Here is an 8,356-nt window from a genome sequence, read left to right on the forward strand (position 1 = left end):
TCTCATTCAACAATAGAAAAGCATAAAAAAAATAGCACAAAATTGCATATACCATGAAATAAACAATTTCACTAAACAAACAAATTCATCTCAAATTTGTAGATCAGTAAATTTATGCACAGATCTAAAACACAAACCCACGACCATGTCTAATATTGATTTGTAAAGAGGAAGAAGAAAAAGAATGAGAAGAGGAAGAAGGATGGCGTGTTTAGCAAATTTGGGGCAGGGATATATAGAACGAAAATATGTCTTTTTAAGTTTTATATGCGCGTGGGAAAGCAATTGGGTATCTTGCAACCCACTCATAGGCTTTAAAAAAAATACAACCCTACCCACCCCTAGCTGCATCTAGGGCAATCCGACGGTTACCCACTCATCCTTTAGCAATGTATCCTATCTAGGAGTGTTTGCTTCGTTTGGTTATCTAACTCATATCAACTCATCATTATAACTTTTTCAAATTTCAACATAAAATATAATAAACAATTCAATTTTTTCAAATTCTAAAATAATAATAATATTAAAAAATAATATTCTAATAATATTTTATCATCTCAACTCAACTCACTTCAACCTCCAAACACAACCTAGTGTACAAAGGAGGGAGGCTACTCGTACCCCTAAACGGGGGGTAACCTTGTCTCGGCCCCATATGGACAGGGACAAGGAGAGGAGGTTTGGGCCCTCGGGCTCCGCTCCATCCAACTGTCAGGCTATGGATTAATCCTCTGGTTTATCCGCCTACCCAAGTAAATACAGATTGCTCGCTACCCACCCATGGCCGATAAAAAAGCTAAAACTTATCCGACAAAGAGTGAACCACCATTCCAAGTTACCAAATATCAACTAGAGAAAGAGAGAGACCATGATGGTGTCGGTGACTGGATGGGGGCGATGACAATGCCATAAAACACTAAAACACACACACACAGAGAGAGAGAGAGAGAGAGAGAGAGAGAGAGAGAGAGAGAGAGAGAGAGAGAGGCGCGAGGAGGGGAATGGTTGGGTCCTGATGGATTTTCCATTTTATACAAATCGTATATTAAAATGATGTCGTTTTGGGTAAAACCCAAAACAACGTTGTTGTATTAAAGAAAACATATTTTTTTTTAATGTGTGTGTGTCGAAGGACGGGGCTTAGCATGGGTGGGCTTGGCCCCAACCCGGGCCCCATCCTCACCTAGGTTTAAGTTATAGGTGGGGGTCGTACCACAACATATGACGGTCAGGGACGCATGGCCGCCCAAGCAGGGTTTCCCAGTTGGGGCGGCGAATAGGTGGTGGGGCCCTTGCCACCCACTCCTAGAGCAAAGAGATAATTGTCCCTTTACATGTACCAAGTAAGTCGTTGAAGGGTTATCCACCCCGTTCAAGGCTTATTTGGTGACGATAGAGTGCATGCTATAGTGTGTGTGTGTATATATATATATATATATATATATATATATCCGCCTCAGCCATTGTTATATATATACATATCCATCTAAGCCATTGTTGCAAATAAATTCATGGAAAATGAGAGCAAGTCTCAATTTTTTTGTTTGTCTTCTTGAAACTTGTATCTATGTCTAAATTTAAAAACTTATATTTTAATTGAAAAAAAAAACCCAAGGGCCTAAATCATATATAATTTTTTTTTGAATTCAAAAACTCCTAGATAAATTATTTGATAGTTTGTGTAAATACAAGGTTTATTAACGCATAATCGATTCCAGTATTCTCTCTCATTTCGAAAAGCTCTCCCAAAATCTATCTCCTAAAATCCTTCCTTCATCGTCCAGAGGGAGTGGAGCCTTGCCTCCTCCTCCTCCCCTCTAGTATTCTCCGACAATGTTCATTGGCTTTTATCCGGTCTTTTCTTTTATTTTTTGAAAATAGCATTGAGATGGGCCGATATAATACTTTCTGGCAACCTTCGACCATCACATGCCACCCCACAAGACTCCCCAGCATCCATGCTAGTAGCGCGTGAGATCCACGTGTCGCTACATCACGATCCACGTTCTATCGCCACATGTAGTAGAAATGGGATCAACAACCTTAGATCTTGCAAATCCAACAAACATCTTCTCACCAACAATGTTGTGTGATGATCCCCACACGCCTTTACAACCATTGATGGTTGACTGCCGGCATATCGAATCATCTACCAGATACTATTTTATTATGTTATTGCTTATCCTAACCAAATATCATGAGAAAAAAGGAAGTGGACATTTCTTTCAACCAAGTTGGACCAACAAAGTGTAGCTCAACATAATCTATTGCAGCTTTTAGAGTAGTGTTGTAATCCATGTTTCAGATTGCAAAAAAAGCTACAAGTGGCTTCCCCTTGTGAAAAATAGGTAGGAGCCATTGGCTTCCGATCCCGCTTATCTTTTTCTTTTTCTACTATTGTATTAACTGGTTTGAGATGATTGTTGGAGCTCCCATCCTTTAGACTCTTATTTCTTGTAATTGTTTAATACATACATATATATATATATATATATATATATATAATATGAAGATTGATTAGACAACAAAAAAAAAGTACAAAGTTTATTACTTCCCTTTCACAAACCAATTTGGCAGTCCATGTGACACTTATGCATCAACCCTTTTGGTGAAAGTGGATAGTCAATCTGGAGCCACATTAATTTTAAAATAGTGAGTAATGCTAGATACAAGAGCAAAGTATTACTTCCCTTTCACAAACCAATTTGGCAGTCCATGTGACACTTATGCATCAACCCTTATGGTGAAAGTGGATAGTCAATCTAGAGCCACATTAATTTTAAAATAGTGAGTAATGTAGATACAAGAGCAAAGTGTGCAAGCCTTACGTAGACATCTTTTGTAAAAAAGTGGACCCCACTAAAAGAAAAGAAAATAAGTGGGAAGTAATATACTTTGTATAAATCTTTACTTTAGAGCTTGTACAAATCATTAGTTTAAGAAAGTAAACAAATATATATATATTTAAATTATAATTCTATCCCTTAAGGGATGGTCAGCCAACTCGTGACTGTCATCTCACAGTGGAGTACTAGGGAGCCAAGCCACAAGTAGGGGTGGCAATTCATATTTGCAGGTTATGTCAAGTCATGGATATTCAATTATATATGTCAATTTGAATCTGACCCGTTAAGCTAAATGTGTCAAATTTTCAAACTTTAAAACCATTAATTTAAATAACGGGTCGTGTCGTATCATCCGTTTTAACCCGTTTAATAATTAATTAGAAATAGGTGAACACGATTCATATAAATGGATTGAATTAATATGCATAACACATTTGACCTGATTAACATAATTTCATATAAAAGTTAAAATATAAATTTATTAGTAGCTACAATATCTAAAAATAAATAAAACTACCTACTAACAAAAAATAATAATATTTTTCAAATTTTAACTTATAATAAAATCAATATTACAAACCCTACAATAACAAATATGAGTATAGGTCCAGAATTACAATCCCAACAACAAAAATATAAGTATATTGAAAAATATGAATATTACAACACAATAATAATAAAATTTTAATTTTGAAATAAAATTTAAACGAGTTATTGATGTTTGATTTCAGGTAAAACAAGTTGACTCGTTTATTAATTGTATCTTAACGGGTCAACCCGTTTTAATCCGAACTAAATTTATATCAAAGCCAAACCTGTTAATTTTGTGTTGTATTTGTATTCGTATTGGATTTACGGATCGTATTACATATTGTTATCCCTAACTCTAAAGTGGTGATTGGGGATACCACAAGATAGTGGTTCATCCCCAACCATCACCTTAGGGTGGACCATTGCCTTTAGGGTACATCCACGTTAGTTTAGTGGCTAATGTAATCATGAGTACTACTACATTGACCATCATTTTCGTTTGCAAAGGTGGTTAGTAAAATTTACATTACACCGAGCTAATACCATTATTCAATAAGATCGAATCATAGCACTATTTTTTTTAATTTTTTTTATCTATCTTAATTATCAAAGTTTAATAAGAATGGGTTAATTTGAGCTTTCAAAAAGAAGAAGATGTATGTATTAATGGCCAAATCTTGATGATTGAGTGAATTATGATTTGTTTTTTAGATTATACATAAGTTATAACTTTGTGTTTAATTAACGGTAATATAGCAAAAGTTTAGTGATGGTTTTTTTTTTAAGAACAAAAGAGTGAAGATTTTTTTTCTCAAAATAGTATGTAGAGCACACTTAATAAAGTATTTGCATGTTATAATTTGATTTGAAAGATAAATTTTAAAATTAAAATAATACAAATTAAATTTTATAATTTAAATGATATGAATGATGTGCTATACATATTAACTTGAGAATAAAATAATTCAAGAATGATAACTTCATGCTGTAAAATATGATTTTTACATAACATTTCTTAAGAAATTATTAAATGTATGTAAAATCAAATGCCACCAAAACAAACTAAAACTATTGTATAAGAAAAACTTTTATTTGAAAGTTTTTACACCATACATTATCCACGTGTTTTAACTCTTTCGAACACACAATGACACAAGCAAGAGATATTCAAAAAATAGTAGTGATAGACTTACAATCCTATTATAATTAATTTATAATTTTTAATAAAATGATATTTTTTTAAATATTTAAAAATATCAAATTAAAATAAAAGTCAAATTTAAATTTTAAAAATATATTATTTTAATTCATAGTTATAAACAAATTGTCAAAGGTCGTCATTTTTGTTCGGGGAATGATATGCTGGATCAGGATTCAGGAGTGACAAAAAGACTCATTCGGGAGTTTAATTAGATTCTTCTCATAGTTTTCGTGAGAAAGTGGTATAAAAGTTAATCCAAAAAAAAAAAAAAAAGATTCTTTCATTTTTTACGTGTGAGGTAGCAACGTACGTAGGCGAGGTTGCAGGCCAATGAAATGTGTGATATTAAATGCAATCAAACGTACGTACGGAGAGACGCACTACTGCTAAAACATGCTATACGTATATGAATAGGAATAAACAGTACTTTTATTTTACACTTTCTATTTATTCCTTTGTAATGCTATTTGTTTATACGATGAATAGTATTTTTTCGTCTAATTTTGTTCTATATTTTTTTAAATTTCTATTTTTTTTATTGATTATATAAAGCATATTTTTACGATATTTTGCTTAATTCTTTATAATTTTATTTTTATTTAAAAGTTGGTCAAAACTTTTTTCATCTTTTTCATATTTTTAATGTATTTTACTTTCTATTTTCTCACACAAACTTTTAAATTCTTTAACATTAGAATTTCTCTTCTTACTTGTAGATCTCGACATTACGTAGATATGAGTTTTATTTATCTCTCTTTTTAGTTAAGAATAATGTTAGATACAAATTCTAAATAGATAAGTCTCATATAAATTTTTTGTAAAATAATGAATTCTACTAATAAAAAATAATTTTTTTATATTTTTTTAAGGTAGAGTTTATTTTTTTATAAAGACTTGTATGAAACTTGTTTATTTAAGATTTGTATAAATCATTTCTTTTTTAATTAAAACTCTTTAAAATTTTAAAAATTATATAAAAAATTTATATGTATAATTAGCCTTCGTTCGGAAGAGATTTCAGAATTTTTTTTCTTTCAATCAGACACTACGTACAAGGGCCCTTTCAAAAAAAAAAAAAAAAAAATTAAAAGAGGGGCGACATGATAATTACGGTACGATGGTATGGTCGTTTTCGATGTCCATACGTGTACGGTGTTTGATAACTTCTAAATTATAATTATAATTTACAGACCCAACGCGCTGGTCCATCCGACACATAAAGGAATGCGCGCAGTGAAGAACCATTATTATTAATTTATTACTCCGTTTGGGTGCTGGGCAGTTGTAACCACCCATTCACAATTCATAGTTAATTTTAAATATAATAATATTTTTTATTGTATTTAAATATATCAAATTAAAAATAAAAATCAAAACTATATTATTTTATTACATAATTGTATATAAATGAGTATTTAATAGTAATTTTATCATTTTCCTTGGATGCTATCTCGTATCATCACTTGAATAACAGTCTAATATTAATAAATGGAGAGTTTTACTATGTACAGGCAAGTTTACTTATCATCTGCATATTAATATTATTATCTTTATATTCTAAATTTAAATTAATATTGTTTTTAATAAAATTTACTTTTTGACCAATCATATTGAATGAGTGCATATATTAATGTGTAAAATCTCTTACAATTAAATTTTTCTATAAATAGATGATGCTACATCCACCGCTCAGAGCTACTGTAGGTATAATTGATTCTTTTTATTTGTTATATTTTTACATGTATTTTTTAATATTTTTTAATATCTTTTCAAAAAATTAAAAAATCACAATATTATTAAAAAATATTTTCTTAATCACTAAATAAAAAATAAAAATAAAAATTCCAACAACAACACCAAGCGATAAAAATTAATGACGAAAGTATCATTTTCCTTAAAAAATTAAAAAAAAAACAAGATACTATAGCCATACTAGTAGCTCACAAGGAGCTACCAACTAGTTATTTTGATGTGTTTTTTTTTTTTTACTTTTTTTATATGTATTTTTAAATATTTTTAAAAAATTTATAATATTATTAAAAAATATTTCATCAAATACAAAGTAAAAAAATAAAAAAAATATAAACAATATAAACAATAGCTCTAGCAAGAGTTGGCAGTGGTGGAACTAGCATATTCTTTAATAAATAGTCATATTTACAATTTATTTATAAATAGTAATAAAATATTTTAAAAATGTGAATAATTGTATTCTTAAATATATTTTAAGTAATATTAGATATAATTTTAAGATGCGTCAATGTTATATATTTTTTTAAAAAAATATAGAATTTATTATTAACAATTTTTTTTTATATAAATTTTAAATTTATTCAGTTTTCTTTTAAAAAAAAGTACCCTCTTACCTAAAAGTGTATAATTTCTCATGTCATTATCTAACGAGACAGTGTCACAGTAGAATGTGTTTGCGCATTAAACAAAGGTATATGTTGGTGGGTCAGGCAGTTACTGGCGTTTTCAATGCTATTGTTATGGATGGCCTCTGCAGTTGCAGGTATAGGGCATTGGCAATGGCCCAGCTTTTTTTTTTGAATTAGGTAATGTACCAGTCGATATTAAATTAGATAAATTTTTGGTTAGAATCTTAATTTTTGATTATAATATTAATTTTTGATTAGATAAATTGATATTAAATTATTTATTTTAAAGTTAAAATAATAATATAATATTATATATTTTAATGATATTTGACATTTTTTTTAATTTTGTAAATACACTTTATATATATTTTTTCTCAACCTAATTAATCAACAAATACATTTTGTCAACCCTTTACACCCAACAATGATATATATATATATATATATAAAGATGGCATGCAAGTAAGTTGGGCCTATATTTTGGCTACCGAGCTACTTTTAATTAATCGGACGGTATGTTGTCTATGAGTATCTAGTTTTTTTTCCCTCTCTCTCTCCACAAAAAGGGAAGGCAGGGGCGACCAGTGTATCAACATTTCTAGGCGTGACCATAGAATTCCCTCATCGCTACAGAATGTCCAGTTTAAGCCATAGTTACTACTCAAAGGGCGAGCCCATCACACATCACCATAAAAATATCCGACTGGTCCAAAGCCATCTCATGACCTTTAGGTCTCATACTACCATAAATAGTTTCAACTTATGTCCTGATTTAAACTCCTGATCTCGTAGCCATAAAATACCATATTGTAACAACTAGCCTACCACCTTAGTGGTCCATGGGTACGTAATTATTCGTATATGAATTGAGTTTGAGCTTTTTCATCTAGTGGTATTTTATGATCACAAGCCGCTATATTTATATAAAACATCTTATTTCTATTATATTTTATAACTTATTTACAAATTTTGACAAACATACATTGACATTTTGTTAATATATTTATAAAATTACATATACATATAAATATTTAAAATATTTTTTTTAATAAATATAAAGATAATACTATAAAAAATAACAAATACGAACCTATTCAAGTTGAGCCAAGTTTTATAAGAGTTATATAGTTTAATAATCAATCATAATTTTGTATTTATGAGCAGTTGGTTTAATAAACAAATTAAGCTTACCTTGAATAAGATCGAGCCAAACTCGACTAGCTTGTCTAGCTAATAATTTTGTTTATTTACAGCCCTAATGTAATTGCGTGTGATGGTCTACCATACGTATTTACTCTGTATTACGGAGTAAGAGATATACAAATGAAGTAGATTTCACAATATGTATGGCTGGCCGAGTGAATTTCTTGGACAATTATAAATGCTCAATAAATGAT

The sequence above is a fragment of the Juglans regia genome, chromosome 11 (assembly GCF_001411555.2).
Source record: "Juglans regia cultivar Chandler chromosome 11, Walnut 2.0, whole genome shotgun sequence".
In the NCBI taxonomy this organism is placed as follows: Eukaryota; Viridiplantae; Streptophyta; class Magnoliopsida; order Fagales; family Juglandaceae; genus Juglans; species Juglans regia.